We start from the raw sequence: 26,275 nt of genomic DNA, 5'->3' as shown, positions 1-26,275 counted from the left end.
TCCCCCTTTCCCCCATTGACCCCTTCTAGTCTGCCTCCACCCCCTGTCCCAGGCCTTCACCATACTATTGTCTGTGTACATGGATTATGCATATATGCATATATGTTTTTTGGTTGATCTTTTCCCATCCACCCACCCCCTCCTTCCTGCTGAGATTCGATAGTCTATTCCATGCTTCTATGTCTCTAGATTTATTAACAACAAATATATATTTTAAAAATAGGCCTAAGATTTTCTTAACTGCAAAAGGTAAATTGGATGTAACTTATTCTGTATATGAGTGGTAGTTTAAGATCTTCTAGAAAACTGGTTCCCACATTTCCAACTATAAGCCTCATTAAAGAAATTCTGGAATACAGTGGAGGAAAACATGGCAATGGTAGCATGGGGTTCTAGACCCAAGTATAGCTATCTCATTATTATATAACTAGAGGCTTGATGCACAGATTTGTGCACATGGAAAGGAAATTAATTAGAAGGTGGCCGGTGGGGCGGGACTGGGCGAGACGGGTTGGACACAACCTAGAGCCAACCTCCCATGGTCCCTCCCTGGCTGGCCACACCTGGGGCAGCGCCAGGGCTCAAAGGGCATCTGCGGAGTGCGTGGGGTCCCTCTGGCAGGTGGGGTCCCTCGGCCTGGGCTGCAGGGATCGGGCCGAAACCAGAAGCCTGACATCCCCCGAGGGGTCCGGGAGTGCGAGAGGGCACTCTGCAAAATTACTGTTGCTTGGCAGCTCCTGCGTTGAGTGTCTGCCCCCTGGTGGTTAGTGTGCATCATAGCTACTGGCTGGTCAGCCAGTTGGCTGGTCACTTAGGCTTTTATATATATAGATATGAAAATGAGCTGGAAGCTTCTCTTATCAGTTTGTCCTCTGTAAAGTGAGGTTATTGTGTACCTAAGTTCTGAGGTCCCATATCATTCAGCAGGGCTCTCATCACTTTTATTCCAGCCAGCAGAAGGTGACTAGATGACTCTGGCACTACGAAGTCCATATGCTTTGGGCAAAAACTGTGAATCCATTTCCCAACCTGCAACTAATACATGAGTACAACAAGGAATGTTACATTTTCAGTTTTCAGACGTTCCTCAATATTCTTTAGTCAGAGGCTGCAGACATCCTGAAGTCAGGACATAAAAATCTACCATAAAAATTTGAAATTATACCAAGCATAAAAAGTCATTAGTATATTTGGAAGCCTTGATTTTTATTTTGTTGTTTGCCATAAAAAAGCATATGTATTTTTTTCTTTTTTCAACAAAGAAAAATCCTTGAATAACATTGGCTCTCAAAACAAAGAAAACCACAAAGCAGCAGAAATAACAAAAATAAATAAGAGGCAATGTAAGAGCTCTGTGTTTCATGTTAATGAATAGTAAATACCAGAACACTGAAACCATATAAAAATGTGGACTACCAGAATAGAGTATCCCCACTGGAAAACTTATAGTTTAGAAAGTCAGTTTTATTTATTTGTTCTTGGTAAGGAAATATGCTAATACATGTGGTAGGCACAGAATAATCAGGTCTAAAAATTTTACTAGCAACTTTCATTGCAACCAAGAGTTTAAAAATATCCAAATTTAGGGAGACTGTTAAGTTTACCATACGATGGCTGATAAATACCATGAATCAAATCCCTTAACTATTTCAGTCGGATTGATTACAAATGGAATAACCCCCACATCAGTAAAACCAGCCTACCTCCAATACTGGCTCTGAAGTAGAAATACAAATGTATCTAATTGGCCTAAACCCTGAAGGCTGCAAATCACTATAGTAAAAAAGCCCCAGCTCTAGAGTCAAACTTATCTAAACTAGAGCTTAAACCAATTAGAAACTGAATAACCTTGAGTATTAAGTTAACCTCTCTAAGCCTCAGTTTCCTCCTCTTGAAAGTATCCTATATAATAAAAAGGTAATATGCAAATTGACCCTCACACCCTCACAAGTGGCTGCCTATGACCAGGCCAGCAGGGGGGTTAGTGAGGGATGACCAAATGACTGAACAAGCAGGCTGGGTGGGGCGACCAGGCTGGCAGGGGGATTAGTGAGAGACGACCAAATGACTGAACAGCAGGCAGCATGGGGCGACCAGGATGGTGGGGGGGACCATGAGGGGCAACCAGGCCAGCAGGGGCGGCAGTAGAGGGTGACCAGCCAGCGGGGGGGGGGAGGGCAGAGCAGTTGGGGCGAACAGGCGGGCAGAGGGGGCAAGTTGGGGGCAACCAGGCTGGCAGTGGGTGCAGTAAGAGGCAACCAGGCAGCGGGGAGGGGGCAGTTAGGAGCAACCAGGCCAGTGGTGGTGGGGGGAGCAGTTAGGGGTGACCAGACAGGCAGGCAGGTGAGTGATTAGGAACCAGTGGTCCAGGATTGTGAGAGGGATGTCCAACTGCCAGTTTAGGCCTGATCCTAAACCAGCAGTCAGACATTCCCCAAAAGGTCCCAGATTGAAGAGGTTGCAGGCTGGGCTGAGGGGACCCACTCCCCTGTGCACGAATTTCGAGCACCGGGCCTCCAGTGAAATATAACAGTACTTAGCTCAGAGGATTTGTGGAGGATTACAGATGGCCAAATGTTTGCTGCTCTTCCCATCATGGAGTGGAGTCTATCCCTTGTACCTGGGATAGGCTGTGCCTTGCTTTGATCAACAGAATGTGGTAGAAATGACACTGTGTAAATTCTGAAGCTAGGACTTATGAGATCTGCAGTTTCTGTCTTTAAATCTTAGAAAACACCTTGGAATTTCACCACCATGCTGTGAGGAAACCCAGTCATGCAAGAAAGGCCCTAGTGAGTTCCCAGCTGCAAGACAGCAACAAATGTGAGGCACATGAGTGAGGCCACTGGACCCTCTAGCTGAACCTGAACCCCAGCCAACACCACATAAAGTGGAAGCTGCTCTCAAACAAGAGAGGTTCTTATAAGAAATCTGGACTATGCTAATTGGAAATCAGCCTACTACTACAGTGAATTCCCAAACCATATTTATTTAGATGGCCAAACAACGAACTGAACTGTGAAAACATCATGAGGCTAATCCACTGATTTATACTGACAACAGACTTAATTTCTACAAGTCTTAAATGCTTAAAGGTAGAAACCCCCTTGATATCATATGTATGCAAAGTGTAAGCAAATACTTGGAATGTTTATAGACTTTATAGCAATCCTTTAATTGAGCTGCCATTTAAATCACATGTGTTCTGAAAATGATTTAACATAACCAGATTTGACATATGTCTAGATAAGAAATCATCATGAATGTTGGCTTGTCTACTTCTATTCACTGGGGTCTCTGTTTAAAAGTCAGACACTATTAATAATTCCTTACTTATCAACACTGAAGTATACATACTGATTTTTAATCATAATTCCTATAGCTCCCAGCTATACCTAAATCATTACTATAATAATCAGAAGAATACACTTTAAAATACTGCTGTAGAGATCATTGTACCTATCTACCCCTGTAAATGCATTTAAGTGAAATGGTTATTCAATAGATGTATTGCTACAACCAAGACTTGTAGGATTTAATTTATACATTAAGCACAAGAATCAATCATTATTCCTCTCCTGGGGATACCTATCATTTAAAACTTAAAAGAAATAAGAAAACCCAAATATTTAAAAAGAAAAAGCTGTTTTAATATTCAGTTAACCCTTAGAATAAAGAAAGAAGGATCAGGTAATCCTATCCTATATAATAAAAGGCTGATATGCAAATTGACTGAATGGCAGAATGACCCGTCACTATGAGGTGCACTGAATATCAGGGGGCAGACACTCAATGCAGGAGATGCCCTCTGGTGGTCAATGCACTCCCACAGGGGGAGCACCGCTCAGCCAGAAGCCGGGCTCACAGCTGGTGAGCTCAGCAATGGTGGCGGGAGCCTCTCCCACCTCCACTGCAGTGCTAAGGATGTCCCCCGAGGGCTCCCAGACTGCGAGAGGGCTCAGGCCTAGATGAGGGACCCCCACCCCCAAGTGCACAAATCTCATGCACCGAGCCTCTAGTAAATTATAAAAATTTTATTTCTGGCTTAACTATTTCCTATTTAGTCACATATTAAAGGAATTAAATATTAAAGAGAACTAATATTTACTTGTAGTAATCTGCAAAGATGAGGCTGTAAAAGCAGCACCAGTTAATCTTTTCCTTCTCTGACATATCTTACCTCATGACGCAGCTCACTGCTTCTCTAAAAGTCTGGCTTATTTGCACAAACATCAGTTCTCCCTGTTTTTCAGAATGATTTTATGTGCATAGAAATTGCGATCTACATACATGGAATTCCAGTGACTTTAATAAAGTTGATTCACTCAACAAATACTTTTTGAGGCTTTGCTCTGATCTGTCACTATTCTAGGCAATGGGAACAATAAGATGAAACCAGTTATGTCCCTGCCCTCTGGGAGTTCATAATCTGAATAATCCTACCTAATAAAATAGTAATATGCAAATTGACCACACCTTCGCTACGCCCAAGCCACGCCCACCAGCCAATCAGGGTGAGTATGAAAAATACCCAACAAAGATGGCGGTTAATTTGCATATGCTGAGAGAGGGAGGAGTGAAGACTGAAGACAACTTAGAAGGAAGAGGGAAGAAAATCGGAAAGCAAGGTGGCTGCCAGAGGGCAAGCCCGGGTGGGGTGGGGCAGGGTGGAACAGGGCGGAGCGGGGCGGGCGGCAGTGGCGAGCGGGTGCAGGCGCGGTGGCCACAAAGGCGGCGGCCGAGGCAGCGCACATGGCCGCAACAGCCGCTTGCAGGATTTTCCTGCAAATGGGCTACTAGTCTATACAATAAAAGGCCAATGGCCGTAATGACCAAAACAACCAAACAAACGGGTCACCAGGAAGTGTATGGAGTGCCTCTTGGTCCCTCCGCCATGACCCACAGGCTCCTATCACAGCAAGGCTGGCGGCTGGCCAGCGGGCGGGGCAGCAGGCGTGTGGGCAGGGCAAGGTGGGCACAGCGAGAGAGGCAGGGCCTGGTCAGCAACTGCCGCGGAGGCTGCAGATCAGGCCCAGAGATAGGCCCGGAGAGAGAGACAGCTGTCAGCGGGGCCATTCTGGATTTCCCAGAAGAGTCAATGGCTCTTCTAGGAGGCAGAGCTTTTGACACTGACTGGCATAGAAACCAACCAATCAGAATCAAATCTGGGTGAATTGCGAGGATCTAATGGCTGCCTAGGAGGCGGAGCTTTTGACGCTGACTGACATAGAAACCGACCAATCAGAACCAAATCTGGGTGAACTGTGAGGAGCAATGGTTGCCTAGGAGGCAGAGCTTTTGAAGCTGACTGGCATAGAAACCGATCAATCAGAACTTACTCTGGGTGAACTGCGAAGACAGAACCTAAGGTGGGGGCTGAGGAGGGGTTTTAAGGGAAACAGCTGTTTGGTGTAAGGTGTAAGAAAGCAGTTCAATTTTTTAATAACTGGTTTGGCAGTATAGTGCATATAGCTTGCTATCAGTCCAGATATAGGAGTTATGTATTTTTGTCTGCCAAAAGCATCTCCTCCTGATGAAATAGGCTTCCCCCCCTCCCATTTAAGCAATCCTATCCTATATAATCTAACCCTTTTATTAAAGGGTAATATGCTAATTAGACCAGGTCAACTGGCCATCTTCTGGACGTCTAACTTCCTTCCGGACAAAGCCATACTGGTGGGGCCGAGGCAGAGGCAGTTAGGGGCGATATCAGGCTAGCAGGGGAGAGCAGTTAGGGGGGAGATCAGGCTGGCAGGGGGTTAGGGGTGAGATCAGGCTGGCAGGGGGTTAGGGGTGAGATCAGGCTGGCAGGGGGTTAGGGGCGGTCAGGCCGGCAGAGGAGGGCAGTTCGGGCTGATCTGTTCAGCAGGGGAGGGCAGTTGGGGGTGACCAGGCCTGTACAAGAGGGTAGTTGGGGGCAAGATCAGGCCGGCAGGGGAGGGTAGTTGGGGGTGAGATCAGGCTGGCAGGGAAGAGCAGTTGGGGGTGACCAGGACAGCAGGGGAGGGCCATTGGGGGTGACCTGGCCAGCAGGGGAGGGCCATTGGGGGTGACCAGGCCAGCAGGAAAGGGCAGTTGGGGTCATTAGGCAGGCAGGCAAGTGAGTGGATAGGAGCCAATGGTCCTGGATTGCTAGAGGGATGTCTGACTGCCAGTTTAGGCCCGATCGAACATCCCCCAACGGGTCCCAGATTGGAGAGGGTGCAGGCCGGGCTGAAGGACACCCTACCTGTGCATAAATTTCGTGCACCGGGTCTCTAGTTACATATAAAAACACACAATTACAGCCCTGGCCAGTGTGGCTCAGTTAGTTAGAGCATTGTTCCATACACCAAAAGGTTGTGGGTTCGATTCCCGGTCAGGGCACAAACCTTGGTAGCAAATTCAATCCCTGATTAGGGCATGTATGCGAGGCAGCCAATTGATGTTTCTCTCTCACATCTATGTTTCTCTCTCTCTCTCTCTCTCTCTCTCTCTCTCTCTCTCTCTCCCCTCTCCCCTCTTTTTTCTACCTTCCCTCTTACTTCTCTAAAAAACCAATAAACAAAAATATAAAATAAATTTTAAAAAATCAATAAACATATCCTCAGGTAAAGATTTTCTAAAAAACCACACACAATTACAATGCAGTGTCACTGTACAGGGTGGGGCAAAAGTACATTTACAATCATTCGTATACCGTAATTAATAAACAATAATACAAGCATAAACTCTATGCTTCATATACACACAACAGTAAACCTACCTTTTCCCCACCTTATGTAACTGAGGTACATTCAACATGATTCAGGAACACAGAGGCCAAAAGGAAAAAGTGCTCAATTCTGAGCCTCTTAAGAAGGGTTAAGAGAGACAGTGGAAAGGCGGAAGAAAAGCAGCAAGCCTGTTAGACAAAGACATGTGGGTGTGGATCAGTCTGGCAACATGATAGACTGCAGGGTCAGAAGTAATTTGTATCCAGAGGAGAGGCTGACAGGGTAGCAATACCACACTACAGATATGAAACTTGCTCCCTATGCAGCAGGCCTGCCCGTTTGACTGGCACAGGCCACCATCTACCAGGCTACTCAAGGATATAGAGATCTACATATCCAAACATGATTCCACCAGGGAGAACTGAACTGGGGGAAGGGTGGGGTTGAAAATGAAAACCACTTTCAATAAAATGTCTCACAAGATATAATTTAATAACTAGGACTTCTTAGATCTTGATCCAAATGCAAAAGCTTTTGTTGAAGTTTTCTCTGTTGTAAGATAGTAATTGAATTTTGAGGGTTTCTTCCCTATGCCCTTGATGGAATATAATATAAATTTAACAAACTGAGAAAACAAGCAAAAGAAAGTAATGGCTCACAGAGAAGAATGCACCAGAAGCCTATGTCTTAGAAGCAGATGTTCTACTTTGGCAGACTCTCGGCCCCTGGTGTATTACCATTCGAAACAGACTCAGAGATCACATTGCTGATGCACGACTAAAAGGATGTGTTTCCATTTCAAAATACCACAGTGATTCCCTCACTTCCAGAAATGATTCACCAGATAAATATTTAGTGTAGTAAAGAAATGTATCCTTTTTCCATGATCTAAAATAGGTCACTCGATATGGCCAACTCCACTTTATCAATAACCTATCAAATACCATGCCACCAGGTAACATTCTTGTAGATAACTCCCTGGATAGGAGGCTCTGCCAAAGCTCTCAAGAATAAGTCCTGTTTGATTCCATTGAATGCACTACAATCTGTTCTTTAAAAATGGACTGTAGTTAAAAAATACATTTTTCCATTAAGTTTTATGGAGCCTGATGTATTTCCTGTGTCAAAATCTGCAACAAAAATCTATTTCTCAGACATCTGTTTGGTGTAATGCACATGTGAATATGATACTGCATGAGAGGTCTGCAAATAGCAATTTATATACCCTAGCATTTGGTTTCTGATCAGAAAGAATTTCCAGTATGTTTGTTGGTAGATTTAATTCAGGTTATATTAATAACTATTATTTATTACTGTTCATCCCATAATTCACCATATATATTTTTTCATTGTAAATAACATTTTTATAGTCAAGTATAAGGAAAAAAAGACTAAACATGAATAAGAATATTTATTTTGTGAGCCTTAGATTTCAATTTGGTATTTAAGTTCTAGGGCAAGAACAAAAATAAATGCCTACCAATTATACACAAAATTCAATCCTTAGACCAAGAGCCTAAGCATCACTTCACAGTTTGATAAAAATGCAATACCTCAGGCTCCACCCCAGAACTACTGAATCATATTCTGCACTTTAATGCAGATTCATAGATTTAGGTGATTCATATACAGGTTTAACTGCTGAAAAGCACTAGTTTAGCAGGAACCTCAAAAGACCTTTGCTTTTTCATTGTTCTGCCCCTAAGTAAAATTGCATGTAAAGCAACCCCAAGATTTAAGGACCTATGTTAAGCCTTGTGAAAGATCCCACTCTACTGTCCCAGACCTCCCCAATGAGCTGGTCAGCAGCCAAGATCACCACAGGGCTGTAACATCACTGTTTTAGAGTGATTTAGCTTCTCTCTCAGGATAGACCTCAGGGGCAACTACTGGTAGGCCTTTCATTTGTCAAACCTCTTGCTCAATAACCCTAAAGGACTCAACCCTAGTCCTTGGTGGCCCAGTCCTGGGACAGTCTGTACTTTTCATTTGTAAATATTAATATCAGACTGATAATAACCTCATCACCACACCCCAAGTCACCCCCACATCTCTATCCTTGGAGAACTTGTTTCTTCTGATTGGCTAATACATTGCCAGAGGTCAGACAGAGGGCCAGCTTCATCCTACTACAGAAAATAGAAGACACACACATCACTAGTTCACTGTAAGTGTGGCTCACCTATATGCCTAATTTGAGAAAGGAGCAAATTAGTTTTCTGTTCAATAATCTCCCTCAATCACCATTTTCCTTTGAGATTCATAATGCAAGCAAGCGATACATCTGCCATGTTTCATTCGATCCTTAATAACAGCAAAGTGGGTGGCTGGTAGGGTGAGGGCAGGGAGGGAGAATAAGACCTGCCAGCTGAGAAATAAAAAATATCATCTCAAAATACCACAAAGGTGCTTTTCCCACCTAAAACTGATTTTTCCCATGCAATCTATCTCCTTGTAACTTAATAATTAAAGAGCAATCAGTGCCTCCCAGACTATCCACCAGCATAAATATCCTTGGAAAATGTCAATCAAGCCCGGCTAACTAATTTTATCATGAGAACCTCTAATCAAAGAGAGAAAGATCTTGGCACAGCCTGTGATAGAGTGATGAACACAACATCACAGGCTGGAACCAGGCCAGGGAGTGTCGAAGCTTGAAAGGAGCAGCTGCAGAATCCTGAGGGCGATGCTGCTCCATTCTGGCACCTGAGAGAAGGAAAGTGAAAGGCAGAAAGAGACTCTTGGCAGGGCATGTAAGCATGCCCAACAGTGAGAAGCAGCTCAGAGTAATAAATCAAGGGTAAAATTAACTAAGAGGCTCTGAAGAGCAGTGATGCAGAGAAGCAAGCCTTTTCAATAAAAGAGGATTGATGAAGGAAGATGTTCTATAAACCACTGGTTTCCAACTGCTTAGATTTAAAAGACCTTGAAATGTATGACATCAACAAAAATAGGGGAAACTAACATAGGATTCATATTCATTTCACCAAAAGGGCACTAACACAAAACCAATCACTTGTTTGGCGTTAAAGAATATTTTCACACCACAAGAATAAGAGGGACATAATTTCAGGGAGGAAAAATGTATTCCTTTAAATTGAATGAATTTAAGTTCAGGAAAGACTCACTAAAATGCATGCTATAACTTCCAGTTCCTGGTCACAGACAGGCCCGAGGCGTGCCTGTCAGGAGCAGTTCAGAGAATCATGTAGAGTGTAAAAGTTTCACCTCCACGTACCTCTAACCACAGCTGAAGAACTGCGCTAAGGACACACCACAAGCTTTGAAAAAGAAATGAAGTAAAAAGTGTCAATAATGAATTGTATACGGTCTGTTAATAGAATTATTATTCACCTATGAAATATTAGCTCATTTTTTTCCAACTCTGAAACTGACTTGTAATTATAGATCATACATGGTAAAAGTCCACAAGGAAAAATAATGACTTTTAAAATATAACCAGCCAACGCTAAAAATAACATGGAAGACAATGGTTCCCATAAACTTATACACTTAATTCAACTGAAAGTTTAACACAACATGGAAAGATTTCTTTGGACATAAAATCCCAGGTTATCAAAGTATTTGGATGGTAAAATTTAGTGATGTTAAATACAAATATTCTCTGTTAAACTTCCTGATAATTATTACCATGGAAGGGAAGAGAAATCATTATTTTAACATGAATCTAAAGTAAATTAGCCTATTACTAAGTCATGCCTCCTTACTGAAAAACCCAAATAGATTTCTGCATATCCCAATACTTCGCAGTTGTTGAAATATAATATGATCAGACATTTATCTTACTAGGCAGTTTTGTTTCCCAAGTTAGCACTATCACAAAGGCATACTTAGGTAACATTCTTTTAGGACACTTCAAAATCACAGAAATATAGATGAAGGCACCGTAGAAATCATAATTATTTCTATCTTCTCATGTATAGAAGTGGAACCGCAAACTAAAAAGGCTGTGATGAGCCCAATGTCACAAACTAATTAGGGGCTTTGAACTCCTACTGTTACTGAAACTACACTTGCATTTGGTCCCCAATATAAATTGGCAATACCTTCTTATGGGCTCCAGTGGTCGGCAAACTCATTAGTCAACAGAGCCAAATATCAACAGTACAACGATTGAAATTTCTTTTGAGAGCCAAATTTTTTAAACTTAAACTTCTTCTAACGCCAATTCTTCAAAATACACTCGCCCAGGCCGTGGTATTTTGTGGAAGAGCCACACTCAGGGGCCAAAGAGCCCCATGTGGCTCGAGAGCTGCAGTTTGCCGACCACGGGGCTAACCAATTAATCAGATTAACCAGTTAATCATGTTTAAATGACAAAAAAAGTTAATAACAAATACCAAATAAACATATTAAAATATGATAAATATATATGCATATATTCTACTAAACAGAATATAGGCATACCTGATGACACAGCGATTTCACTCTTAGGTATATATATATATCCATCAGAAATCCTATCCTATCTAATAATAGACAAATATGCAAATTGACCGTACCTTCGCTATGCCCACCAGCCAAGCCACACCCACCAGCCAATCAGGATGAGTATGCAAATTCCCCAACAAAGATGGCGGCTAATTTGCATATCAAGACAGCGTCGAAAGAAGCCAAGAGCTGCAGGGAGTAAAGCTTCGGAGAAGCAAGCAAGCCGGGGGGGAGGAGAAGGGAGGAGCGAAGGCAGGGCCGGGGGTGAAGGGAAAAGCAGGCAGGCTGGCCGAGAAGGCGGGGCAGGTGACAAGGGAGGAGCGGAGGCGGGGCCGGGGGTGAAGGGAAAAGCAGGCGGGCTGACCGAGAAGGCGGGGCGGGCGACAAGGGAGGAGCGGAGGCGGGGTAGAGTGCAGCAGGAAATCCTATTGCAGGATTTTTCCTGCAACGGGAACGCTAGTATAATAAAAGCCTAACATGCAAATTGTCCCCTTAGGTGGTAGACCGAGAGTTTGACCGCCTGCTATGATGTGTGCTGACCACCAGGGGGTGGAGCGGAACATGGCGGGCGTCGGCAACACGGCACTGGCAGCGGGTGGCAGTGGAGGTGCTGCTGGCCCCAATGGGCCCTGAGGAGAGCGGAACTACAGCGGGATGGTGGAGCAGGTGAGCAGGTGGCACCAGACCAAGGCGGTTGCGAGTGCGCCCGATCGCCCCACCAATCAACCTGCAGACAGCGACCAGCGGCGGTTGCAGGGGGGGGGGGGGGGCGCAGGGCTGCCACCTGGCTCCCAGGAGCTGAGGGAGCCAGGCGGGGGGGCCCAGTCATTATCAATCGCCCCGCAGGCAGGATGGTGGAGCAGGTGAGGGGGAAGCACCAGGCTAAGGTGGGGTGCCAGGCAGGGCTGTGGGGCTGCGAGGCTAGGGGGCACAAACTGGGGCCCAATCTCCGCAGACCACCCTGAGGGACCCCATCCGTGCACAAATCTGTGCACTGGGCTTCTAGTGTGTATATATATATGTTCACAAAAGACATGCTCTGGGACCTTCACAGTGGTATTATTCAAACCAAAACTACTCAAATGTCCATCAATAACAGAATGGATAAATTGTGAAATATTCACAAAATGGAATAATAAACATCAATGAAAATGAACAAACTGCAACAACATGCAGCAACAGGATGACACTCAATCACAATGTTGAGCAAAATAAACCTGACTCAAAAGTACACACGCTTTGATTTCACTTTTTAAGTAATATATACCTATTAAGATTAACATAAGGATATAGTACCTATTGCTGGATATAGATAATCACAACCATGTGGCTAGATATATGTTCAGTGTATTTGTAAAACATATATGTATGTATTCCTCCCATCCCCTTCTCTGGACAAAGAAAAGAAGAAAAGACTTCTGCACTTTTCTTCACATTCACTCCTTGAAACACAGGCTTATGAATTCAAGAGTCTGACCTCCCCACTGGCTATGTTTCAGGCCAAGCTTATCCTGTTAAATACAAGAAATCAGGCTCAAAATGGATTCACTTATGCTAAGCCTCACATCAAACAGACTCAATTCAATTACAGTTTCGGCTCCCCAGAAATGAAATCTTAAACCAGTGAATCAGGAATCATGCAATCAGCACTAGTTAGTCTGCCCCATAGATCTCTGCCATCCCCTTATAGGGAAGTAACCTTACATTAGCCAACCCATGTTTTTACAGTATAACTTCCTGCTTCTGAACCCTTTTGCCTATAAAAGTCTTTGCTTTTGTACAGTTACTTGGAGCACCTTTCTTTCTGCCACTCTGAATGCTGCAAGATTTGAATTGATTTTTGCTCAAATAAAATCTTAAAAATTTTAATATGCCTCAGGTTATCTTTTAACACCCCTAAAGCTGAACATGAAACTGCCAAAGTCCATGAATTGAGGCTAATATCAGAAAGAAAACTGGTTCATCATTTTTTCGACCTGCCATTATCTATAGCATAAAATTACTATGGTGGTTGTTGTTTTTTTCATCTTCCTTCCATTAAAAAAAAAATCCAACTACCAACTTCACATAATAAATTTAGGATTTCAATAAAAATTCAGTTTTCCAAAAAGATACTTTCAAATTTTTAATATAAATATGTAAATCAATGTAGGTAAAATTAGGCCTAATTTAAGTTTGTAATTTATAAATTCAGATAGCAGGACAACTTGATTTTCTTGGATATAAATTCCTCTTCCTCACGTATTCCCTAATTCTACACATGGAAACAGAAAACACAACAATGGAAAGTGGAAGCTGTATATTTTACATTAACCTGTTCAAGCTGGAGTAAGGCAGTTCTAACTGGTTATAACTACTACAATGATAAAAAGCAAGCTGAGAGCTAATTACTGAGATCAACTCAGGTGCCAGCTGAAAAGCAATCCAGACCACCCCACTTTGGTCATTCCAAATTTTAAGGTGACGCCCATTACCAGATTCAGGTACACATTTAATTTTGTTAAGAGACAAGCTAATGTTCAGAAAAAATCTCAGAAAAGTATTAAAAACATTTCCTTTTCAAAAATGTTACTTTAGCTTTAGCTGGTTTTGCTCAGTGGATAGAGTGTCAGCCTGCAGACTGAAGGGTCCCAGGTTCGATTGCAGTCAAGGGCATATGCCTGGGTTACGGGCTCGATCCCTGGTAGGGAGCATGCAGGAGGCAGCCAATCAATGGTTCTCTCTCATAACTGATGTTTCTATCTCTCTCCCTCTCCCTTCCTCTCTCTGAAATCAATAAAAATATATTTTTTAAAAAATCAAAATAAAATGGCATCAGAAGATGAATTAAATGTGTCTGTTTCTTTTGTTGTCTCTAAAACACGACAGAAACACATGGAGTTCAATAATTACTTTTCTTCAAAGTTTCATTAATGGATGATTTAATTTAACCTGATCTAGAGATTTGAAATGTTGGCATGTTACATCATAACCACTCAGAAAAATCTAAGGCATTAGGTACAACCATCCGATCTCTTTAAAGTCATTAACCAAAACATATGACCCCACAGACAACAATAAAAATAAAAATGTTATCAGAAACCAAACTGTTTGGGGGCAAGACAGGTTGATTTAAGTCTCTCCCTCCACCCCACACCTGTTGTCAGAACCAGATATTAGAGGTTGAGATTGGGGTGGGAAAAGAAACTTCTTTTAAAACCCAAGAACTACTCCTTTTCCCCCCTTACTGCTAATTTTGAGTGACATGAGTTAATGCAAACATTACAAGGTTTCAAATAAAAATTTGCAGCCTACATTTCAAAATTTCTTAGTGAATATATGTGTGCAAGTAGTTGAGGAATTTAGACAGACATTTATTTTTTTGTTTGTTTATTGGGGGATGGCAGGGCATCACAGGTAAAGCCAAAAGTTGATTAAGTTGTACTCTCAAAGAGCACCAAATAGTAGTACAGCTCAGCAGCAGGGAAGGACATACTTCCCTTCTAAAGAAAGATCAATACTTCTAAAAAGAACAAATGGTAAAAGATAAAATGAGATTTCCAGGGTGATAATTTGTTGCTAATCTCTCAAGATCTAATAAACAATATGTCTAGGTAAGAAAATTAAAAGTTTAAAAATGACAGAGTAGTAAAGATAAAAATGTAGAAAAGAAGAGTAACAGTTAGAGAGAAAAAAACACATCTACTAGTATATATATAAAAGCCTAACTGACCATTGCGACCGAACGACCTGAATGATGGGTTGACCAGTCGCTATGATGCGCACTGACCACCAGGGGGCAGACGCTCAATGCAGGAGCTGCCCCTTGGTGATCAGTGAGCTCCCACAGCCAACGTCCCGTGGCCCCTCCCCCCTGTTGGCCAACCTTCCATGGCCCCTCCCCCCTACTGGCCCTCTTCTTCCATCCCCCACCGGCCGGCAGGCCAACCTCCTGCGGCCCTTCCTCCACCCATCCACCCACCCCCAACCGCCCAGCCGGCCAACCCCCCTGATAGGCCTCAATTGCCATCAGGCCAAGGGTCCCACCTGTGCATGAATTCGTGCACCAGGCCTCTGGTGATAAATAATAAGAAAGGAAAAAAATCCTTCCAACTGAGAAAATGAAGAGAAAAGGAGAAACATCAATAGGGAATTAACAGAATAAACAAAGTAACAAAATAAAGGATAGGAAAACAAAAGGTTTAATGTGAAAGTTATAAAAAAGAACATTACCTTTTGGCAATCTTTACATCTTTATTAACTAATATAATGGGCATAATTAGTACATATTTGTTAAACAGATGAGGCAATAGTTGTGCAGTTTCAGTACCTCATATATACAGACTACTCCCATCCACAATTACAATATCTGCATACAAAACAAAACAAAAAAAAGGCATTGCAATATTTGATACAGAAACAGCATTTGTGCTATGTTATCTCTGGGTGGTAAGATTATACACATGTGAATTTAACTTTATTGTTTTGTCTATACTCATATATTTCCAAATTTTCTATAATGAATATGTATTCACCCTATAATCCAGACAAGAATAATATTCAGTTTTGAGGATGAGGTTGATACTGCATAAAAGAATGTTCTCATAGCAACTAGTATTTTAGAAGATAGCTTGAATTGGTGTCTACACCAATCACCCCTATCCCTCCCCACACATATACACCCAATGAAAGACACATGGAAAGAACTCCAGCCATTCAGCTTAGGCTCCAGACAAAGTGAGGCCACTCTAGGCTGTTGAGCCACAACTGAGCAGCCAAGACCACTGGAATCACCCAGCCAAACCAAAGACTAATGAGGAATAATTACTGTTCTCTTAAGCCACTAGGTTCACTATGCAGCAAAAGCAAATTGATCTAGCTACTAAGTGCTACACACGGTGATAAAATCTGTAAAGCACCCAGCACAGGATCTGGCATCTATGATTACTTTATAAATGCTACCATCTTATTCTTTATTCCAGGTCTTCCAGAGAATATAAAAAAGGTATGGTAACCCTCACCTATGACGGTGAGCATCAGAAAACCTGAAGGCTCTTAAAAGGATGATGACTGAGCTCCACCTCCAGAGATTTTGATTCAGTAAATGGGGCCTGAGAATCTGCCTTTTCAACAAGTTTCCCAGGCATGGCTGCTGCTGATTCTGCTGGTATGCAGGTCATATTTTGCAAAACACCATCTTAAGAGTTTGCAATCTACTTCAGTCATTTCATAAATATTTTTTAAACACACCCTAGTTTGAACATAAAGGCTACAGAAAGACAAGTGTAATAAGTAACACAGGGTATGGGTGTTACGGGGGCTGGAGGTGTGCCTAGAGAAAGGCTAATGTTTGTGTTTAGGAATCAGATGTGGACAGGATAACAAGACCCTTTCTCTGCCCTAAGAGTATCAAATACACATTTGTTCCCCAAATACCTGAGAATTATAGTTAGCCTATAATATTTTCGCAATATTTCCCCTTTTCTGACATTCTAAAAATTGTATTTCTAAACCACTACTCTAACTTCTACCTTATCTATTAATATTATTGATGAAGTACACTGTGTAATGTATATTGCAGTTTTAACTCCAACCATATAGACCTGTGCAACCTTCTCCTAGAGCAGTGATGGGCAACCTTTTGAGCTTGGTGTGTCAAACTTCGCCAAAAAACTGAGCATAACTCGGGTAGTGTGTCACTTTGAGGAAAAAACATTATTTCGCAAATGTTTCATTCTCAGGAGCAGCAAATGTTTCATCCTTGGCATGCGGCCGCCTCAGCAGGCCGCGTGTCATCAGAAATGGCTATGCGTGTCAGTGCTGACACGCGTGTCATAGGTTCGCCATCACTGTCCTAGAGCATGACCATTTGTAAACACAAGCATTTATAACTCCTGCTATAGAAATTATGCATTGGGTTAACCTGGTCCAATACATTTCAATTGGGTTTTCTTTGCCTGATTTGCTTCCAGATAATGTGCATGAGCTCTAGAATACATAAAATGTAGGTGTGTAATTCCTAGCTCCTACCTCCTCTTATGTCCTAACTGTGGAAATAATTAAATCTTGCTTAACTTTCACGTTTCCAGTGTTAAAGAAAATATTTGTCATTTTCTGAACTAAGCAGCTGAGAAACATATTTTTGTAGGTACTTCTGATATGCCAAAACCTAAACTTCCATAAAAATATGTGGTGTTCTGATTACTACATTTGACTACAAGTCCTAAACTGAGATTTCTGGTTCTGTCCTGTGGATCTTAGACAAGTCACTTTATCTCTTTGGTTTGAGACTCAGATTCCTCATCTGAAAAAAAAAAAAAAAAAAGTTTGGTGATAGTGGTTCTCAACTTTGCTGTAGTATACATTCTCCTCGCTATTTTTATAAAATCCACCTGCACAGGCAATATCCTAGAACAATTAAATCAAAACTTCTGGAGGGAGGACCCAGATCTCAAGAGCTGCTTAAGCTCCTCGAGTGACTGCAATGCATAGCCAAAGTTAAAAGCCACTGAGTGAGAGGGGCCTTCTAACTTTCAATGGTTCCCAAGGTGGGCTGTAGATCAGAATCACCAGAGGAGCTTGTTGGCCCTACCACTACCAGGGCCCACCCCAGCCCAAGTCAATCAGAGCCTCAGAGGGTGTCAAGGCACTGGGGTTGCTTTCAAAGCTATGCAGATGATTCTGATGGATGGCAATGATCAGGAATCACTGTAAAGACTCACACATTTAATCTACAGAAAAAAATAACTTTAGAATTCTTTAAGCAGAAAGCTCTTATCTGGTTATAGTAGGCTTGTTAACAAAAACCTGGAGTTACATACAAATTTCTTGGAGTACAAAATATACATAAAACCACAAACTCTAATCCAAAACTGCAAACCAAGTAATATTCCAAGGACAGCTACTGATAATTCTAGACTAAATCCATGGGATAAGTTATTGGGAAATGATAATTATAGTATATTGGCAGAGGTGAAAAAAAGTAAAGACATATAAGTTGGGTTTTAACAAAATACTGTGCAAATCAAATTTAGTAAATAAAAATAAACAAACTGTGAAAGACAGTCAAATGAATACTTTATTAAAAAAAGAAATTGTCGGCCCTAGCCAGCTTGGCTCAGTGGATAGAGCATCAGCCTGCGGATTGAAGAGTCCCAGGTTCGATTCTGGCCAAGGGCACATGCCTGAGTTGTGGGCTCGATCCCCAGTAGGGGGTGTGCAGGAGGCAGCCGATCAATGATTCTCTCTCATCATTGATGTTTCTCTCTCTCTCTCTCTCCTTCTCCTTTCCTCTCTGAAAAAAAAAAAAAAAAAAAAAGAAATTGTCCCATTTGGCTTATTTGACCACTAAAAGAAAGAGAAGGGTACATAAGAAAGAGAGAGAAAATGTTACCTTGATACATGAAAAAAAAAAAATCCTGAGAAGAGATTAAAACACATTTTTGAATGTTTGACTAATGAGTTTTCTTTTTTTTTTAAATCACTGATGACTTGAGCAGGTTGAAAGCCAAATTTTAGAATTTATCCTTTCTCTGGCACTGAAATATTGGTTTATTAAAAAAATACTACTTAAAACACCCAGAAAAAAAATAACATAAAAAAGCAGCAGCAGCCATTAACACAAAATTAGCCTATAACTTAATAGCTTGTAAAACACAAATATAAGGAAATAAATGATATACAATCACTCTATAAAATACCGTACTTAGAGAAGTGTTTTGGAAAATATAGTATTTTTAATGAGAAAGTATATCATTTTTAATATCATAATATATTATAGACTATTTAAAATATGCTTAGCTATTTAAAAGATAATGAATTCAAAGGCTAAAATGACTAACCCTCTAACAAACTGCTAGTCAAATTACTCATTTAGTTTCTAAGTAAGCAGTAAGTACTAAGATAGGTCCAAACAACTGAAATTTTCATTTTATAGAGAACTTTGTTGTGCTACACCACACCACTGAATTCATTTACATGAAGTGGTCTCCTTCCTTGTGGTGCAGCCAACAGCTAGGGGACTTCCCAACAAAGGCTGGGCCTCGCCAGTTGCCGATCTTGAAGGTGCCTTTGCAATTTGTTGTTGTTGTTACTACTGTTGTGTTGGCATGGGCAAAATACAATGCTAAACTAACCTATTGCTAACAACAAAATCAAGTTTGTTAAAACTCCTAAGTGTAAGAATTAATAATAATAAAGATGCTTCAGAAATGGTGACAAGCTCAGGATTCCACCTCAGTCAGCAGGACACTTTGAACTGCAACCTGGGACAGACTTCTGAGAGATCCAAGCGGGTATTCGGGGAAGATGAGGAAGATGCCTGAGTTGTAAGAGGAAATAGAAAGTTTTCTTCAAATATATAAAGGAAAATATACATATTTGAATCAGAGATGATAAAGCATATCAATTCACCCAAAATAATAAACTGAATAATATTAATAATTTTCAAGATAATCCTGTAAACAAGCCAATAATGTGACATAGATATAAATACCTCAAGGAGAAACTCACATACCTACATACGCTCACAATGTACTGGATGTCAGATTCCTGCCCTTCTTTCATTATTTGGCCCCTGCCTCTGGCCTCATTCCTCACTGAACTCTCACACAGGATCTGCAGTGACCTAAAGAGGCCGTGCTGTTTCAGGCACCAGTGTCCCTTCTCACTTCCAGTTGGCTAGCTGGAACAGTTCCCAGTATACTTCTCAGTCACACTAATTTTTCCCTGGCCTTATGCAAAATTGTCCAGGTGCTTACGTACATCTTTCTTGGAAAAAGAATCCATAGATCTCTACTAGATTCTTTAAGAGGTGGCTGTGAGGCAAAAGGTTAGAAACCAGTGTTCTCCAAAGTTGCTAACTAAAAACTTAAGTGAAAGTTCTATAATGCATGGATGCCAAATACCAAACCAAAGTCCCAGACTCCAATGCTCACTACCAATGCAGGTCCCAAACAGTTTCCAAGGGACTCACAGGCAGAACCAAAAAATGAAAACAAGGGTCAAATCCTAAAAGTCTAGCCATAAAAATCATGCACTTGTCCCTATGTTTTAGGAGGGAAGGTCAGAAAAAGGAAAGAGGAAGATGTTTAGCTGGTTCCACCTAGATATGACTTCAACCTATACTTGAGGAAACTATTTTAGAAGCAGCTCGGACATTTTATAGGATCAGTGGACTCCACTATTAAATTAACTGCTTCCTAAAGTACTTAGAAGACAATGAAATTTTCATTTAATAATGGGGGGAATTTTAATGAAGTTATTTAGCAAGAGGATTAATATATAAGTGACAAAGTTAGTATTTTCTTGGAATGTGTAAATATATGTAGATATTTTCATGCATTATTCAATTTCATCAGTTTAACTGCTTTATTTTAAGAATAGGACTACTGTTTGGCTTAGACAGGGAGGCAGGTAACATTTAACCCTGTAGTGTTAATGAAAAATAAATCAGAGAAATCACCCAAGTCTTCACACACTCCATTATAAATAGCTCTCATGCATAATCACTTTATGTTCAAATTTTGGTTACTGAAAGATATGCACTGAGCAAGCAATTTCAGGTAATTTGCTAGTTGTGATTACTGTAATGTGTAATTTTTAGTTGTGATAATTACCCAAGAGATTTGGAATACACAATTTGTAGAATAATTACAGAACCTCTATTTATTTCTTTAGTCTCATATTAGAGGAGACTGAATTTATAAGGTCTGAGATTTGTTTTCCAGGCCCCCTCCCAAATTACCTTTGCATGGCAGTTTGTATGCCTCTAATTCCCCACCATAACTGCCACTGACTACCACTCATTTCAAAAATCAAGGGTACCATAAAGACACTCAGTTTATTTTCATGGAGTGAACCCCTCCTCAGCATCCTCAAAGCTCAGTAAAAAGAGCCTAGCTGGAAGCACTCTGCACCTGCCTTCCACCAGCCTCCAGTTGAAAGCCAGTGGGGCACAGAGGAGTTGTGTCTTCAAATTCTCTCATGTGCTAGTTTTAATTATGTGTCCTATTATTACAACGCACAGTGCACTCTTAGTGAAAAATCAAATTTAAATAATATAAATGTTGATTGAAAGGACAAAGTAATAAAGCTGGCTATATATTATTTAGGATAAGGGAATAAACTTAAATTTACCATGTTATACCCCTTAAATGGCTACAAATTTTCCCATCTCACTTTTTTTTTAAGTTACACTCTCCCCTCAAAAATGTATTGCTGGCTTAGAAATATCTGATATTAGGTATCAGTTATTAGAAATACCAAGACATTCCATTACAGGAGTGCTTTTTAAGGTAATGCCGAGAGGAAGTTTTTTCTATTTACCTAAGATCCTGTTTTTCTCTCAAGCTACCTACAACTTTATTCCATAAAAGTACTAGTTCTCACATAGCACACTGCACACTTAAACTCCCTCCTAACTAAGACATTGTTAATATGTCTAAATCGTAGACAATTAAAAAAAAGAAAAGACTTCCCAAACCTCCATTGTCCTTTACAGGCAGTTACTAGGCACTTCTGCTCTCCAGCACTTCAAATGTGGTTCCTCTAAACTGAGCTCTACTGTAAGTGCAAGTGTACACTAGATTTCCAAGAACTAGTATAAAAAATACTTTAAATGACAATACTTTTCATATCATCTGCTTCTTTTTACTTTCTAATATGGCCTATTAGATAATCTCAAATTACATGTACCTTCAATTATATTTCTAGTAGGCATCATTGTCCCTCGAGCTCATCCTCTCCCACCATCCGTTATAACTATTGCTTTGTTTCTATTTTTCTTTCATTTTTGTCCCCTTTTCAAGGATCCTTGAATCCACTTAGACATTCCCTGTAGAATTGCTGTTCCTCTATTCTCACTCCATAGTGAGAGAGCATTCCATTTCTAATACCTTCTACCAATATCTAAAAAAAGATAACTGACATTATAGTTATCAGCTCCTTTTCCTCACCACACAGTAACTTCCACATCCACCACAATAACTGTTCTTCAGGTCAGACCCTTTCATCCAAAAGATAGCCATGGGCAACCATTGGTTTCCCTGCCTCCAATCTCTCCCCTCTGATACATTTCCATACTTTGTCCATGATTATTTTCTAAAACACAGGTCAGAGCACTTCATCCACCTCCTGAAATAAATGTCAATGGTAGCCTTATTTTTATAAAGTCCGCATTTCTGTACATAAGTCATTCTCTCTAGCCTGAACTGACAATGCCAGCCACATTTTTTATTACATCTCTCCTTTAAACATCTAACCCAACTTCTTGTACTTGTACATATAATTCTCTGGAATGCTAGGTACATTCCGAACCTCCTGTTTTTGGTCTTGCTATTGCTTCAGACTGCAAGACCCTTCCCTTGCATGGGTGCTTCCCAAATCCTACTCATCCCTTAGGGAAGCTATCTCCAGTCCCAGAAGCTGCAATTAATCACTCTACCCTCTGAAGCCCCATACCACTTTGCCAGTATCAATAGTGCAGCATTTACATTTTTCTTCCCTTGAATTGTATTCACTGATCTGTCTCCTCTGATGTGATTCTTTTTTAAAAACAAAAGAATGAAAAGGAGTTAGGAAGGGGGTGGGGGGGATGGGGGTAAAACAATTCTTAAGGATAGGGTCATGTTATACATTATGTTCCCATACCTTTTCCCATGAGCTGCACATAGCAGGGACTGAATAGGATAAATGTTTGCTAGATGAAGAACAATGTGAATGAAATTCATTATGGTTTTAAAATCTCAGAAATTCAAAAAGATTTTTAATTATCAGTTTAATATGGCAATTACATATAGCAGGTACGAGTTAATAAATACAGGAATTAACTTCTATATGCCTTCAGCTAGATACCTTATGTCTATAAAACTCTCAAGAAACATAATCAATCTTTACCACACAATGGAAATTATAGGATAATGAACATAGTTCTCTAAGGGAAACTGCCTATATTTTGCTATATTCATCAAATTCTACTTCAAATCAAGAGTAGAACTTGTATGGTGATTACCAGAGGGAAAGAGGGGTGAAGAGGTAGAAGTAAAGGAAGGATAAATGGTGATAGGAGACTTGATTTGGAATGGTGAACACACAATACAATATGCAGATGATGTATTCTAGAATTGTACACGTGAAAACTATGTCATTTTATTAACCAATGTCACTCCAATAAATTCAATAAAAAAAATTTAAAAATGAACACGGCAGGATGCAGGAAAAAGGAAGATTGTATACAAACCAGAAAGGCGTCGCAACAACTTAAATTTACATCTTGCTAATTAAAATTTATTTCCAATAGGTCTTTAAAGCAAAAACAGTACAATGAAATTTTAGAATACTTGAATTGGAGGGGTTTCAAAACCCCAGATTACTAATCTTAGAGGCATTTCTTTTGTCTGTACAAATGTCTCCATTTTGTGGATGGAAAAACCAGGATACTAGGAATATTCACACAAAATTAATTAATTAGTTGATTAATTAACAAATAAAATAAATGTAAAAAAGTAGAACTTGTTTTTTTTATTTATATGTTCTAATAAACTGACTCATTAAAACTTCTCAAAAAAGGCAGAGATAGTAAGTATGAGCTCCCTATCTATTACCATCAAGCAGATATTCTTTTTAAAGGTCACAAAGATATGATGAGCCTTAACCCCTCACACTAAGCTTTGCAAATAGCTGGCTGAAAAGCAACACAAAGAAAATAGATATGCCACAGGAAGCAGCATGGGTTACACCAGGTTATTTTTATTTTAAAATTAAAAATTAATGGGCAGAAATTTCCGAAAAAGAGTCAGAAAAATATTTTATTTTATCTGAAAACTGATAAAATATAAATCAAATATATAGAAATGTTTAGTAGTTAAATCTTTACTAGAATTAAAGAAACAGATGAGGCTGATCCCAGCTATGAATTTATGTAAAAAATTCACTATTGCTCACAAAAAAAAAAAAAACTTTTTTAAAAATTAAGGAATGCATTTTCATTTACAAACCTGAAAACAGAACCCAGGTGATTTACTAAGCTATTGTTACTGAGCTGTTCAGAGACACAAATCAAGATTTGTTTAGGCTTATTCACTCTCTATCTACGGCAATGAGTTAGTTTTCATTAACAAAAATACCAAACTAAATATTTACGTAAATCAGTTCTTAGCACAGTTCATCACACACGTATCTAGTAAAATACCATTATACAAAAGGAAAATTAAAACTTTCTAAGTAAACTTGTATTGAAAAATCTAAATTGCACTGAAATAAATTTTACCAGACAAAATTTTTCAGAAAGATTAATCATTTTCCTATTTTTCATTATCAGCAATTCAATTACTATACTGGCTAGCCACATAATCTTGTAAAGAACCCTGAGAATTTGGTATGTGTCCAGTATTTTTAATAGTTCGATATATAGTTTTATTTGTGAAATAATTTCACAATGTTCAGGTAAACACATACAAATAAGAGAAAACATAGCTTCACTTCATCTATATATAAAATTGCACAAAGCATAAGAATTTATATCCAAAACAAAAATTTTATTTGTGTTAAAGAAAAAATAATCAACTGTGATCCTTCTCAAGATTATGCTCAAAGATTATTCAGAATGACTGCTTTTAAAGTCTAATCTAATATATCAATATCGAGCAGGAAAGGGCTTTAGTGATCACGTGGTGCTAAAGTTCATGAATTTATAAAGTATAAAGTAAAAAGATCCAGAAAACTTGTCTGACATCAAACAACTAGTTGAAAACAGAATCAAGTCTAAAATTAGAATCTTAAGATACCTTAATAAGTACTCATTCATTATACTACCACTGCATATAGAATAAATATGTCACTACTTTATATGATAAAATCAAAAACCAAGTCACCAAGAAGGAACCTTTGTTTACAGAACTTTTCCCAAAAGATACTGTTGATCCATTATCTGTTTGGCCACCTTAGCTATGTTGACTTCAGTACTAACATCTTTCATCTATTGAGCCTTCTAAAATCAATAGGCAAAGAATTTTCCATATAAATAGAAGAAGAAATTAATTTCCCATTTGTCTACAAAAATTATTCAATTTTTCATCTAAAATAGTATTTTTGTTAAAAACTTAAGAAACCTAAAAAAATAAACTGTATTTTAAACATCCTTAGCTTAACATTAAAACTCTAAAAGACCAAGCTAAATTATTAATTTTATTCTCCTTTAGTCAACTTTATGTCATGCCCTGTCCCTGTCCCATATTCTTTAGTAATATCTGTTTCCTTAAAGATTTCTGGGTGCATTTGTTTGGAGTCTGTGTTAGTGGTAAGCTGTTCAAGTAATCACTCATTCTCCAAAGATCCCATTTGAACACACTATGTGTTTTCATAATTTAACATCAATTTCATGCTATACCACAGACTTTCTTATATAATTGTACTGTATTTATGCAACTATACTCTCAGGTTTCTTGAAGGCAGGACTCATAATTTCTACATCTTTTCTTTTCCTCTATATGCTTTGTACATATTAATGTCTTTCAACTGTTCTTAGTTAACATAGATAACAGAATCTGTAACTTTTTTCTCACTCTTTGAGCCATGGACAATAACATACATGAAGGTTAAAATACTTTAACGATGAGAATAACATTAGTAGATATTCACTGACAATATTTTCCAAAAGTTGTTATATGTTATTTATTTGGTTCCTTTTGTTCCATTTATAAAACTAGTAACTACTGGTGCAAATACTTCATGTCACAATTTAAAAGATCATTTTAGGGCAATTCCAAGATTACATTATATCCAAACACGAGAAGCACAGAAAGTAAATTATGAAAAATTCCTAAAACTAAGTAATGTAATTAGCTAACCTATTTGTAGCCTTTAATAGTTAAGATCAAATGCCAGCTGCTTAAAACATAAAATAACCCACCATTTAAATAGATTCATTCATTCATTCATTCATTCATTCCTGAAATATTTATTGAGTTAGGCTATTTGTCCTGCACACTTCTAGGCAATAGTGATATAGCTGTGAGTGTACAGAAATATACTTTAACAAATGAACATCCAGATAAATATAGACACATACACAAATAAAACAAAATGATTTTTAAAGTAACTTTTGTTTCATTATACCCCATGTTGTTACAATAAGATCAGAAGAAAGTGTA

The 26,275-nt window shown here is 39.5% G+C and overlaps 1 protein-coding gene across 9 annotated transcripts in view; it reads right to left on the bottom strand.

The window, feature by feature from the left end:
* CBLB (Cbl proto-oncogene B) overlaps window positions 1-26,275 on the bottom strand; it is a 238,865-nt gene that overhangs the window by 142,809 nt on the left and 69,781 nt on the right. The window contains exon 2 of one of the 9 annotated variants that reach the window (XM_054714021.1): window positions 19,361-19,446. The exons of the other annotated variants lie outside the window; for them this stretch is intronic. The gene's annotated coding sequence lies outside the window, so the exon portion shown is untranslated. The remainder of the gene's footprint in view (window positions 1-19,360; window positions 19,447-26,275) is intronic. 9 annotated transcript variants of the gene reach the window in all.

The sequence above is a fragment of the Eptesicus fuscus genome, chromosome 3, assembly GCF_027574615.1.
Source record: "Eptesicus fuscus isolate TK198812 chromosome 3, DD_ASM_mEF_20220401, whole genome shotgun sequence".
Classification (NCBI taxonomy): domain Eukaryota; kingdom Metazoa; phylum Chordata; class Mammalia; order Chiroptera; family Vespertilionidae; genus Eptesicus; species Eptesicus fuscus.
Note: the sequence above shows the minus strand (reverse complement) of the source record. Positions and strands in the feature narration are given on the sequence as shown.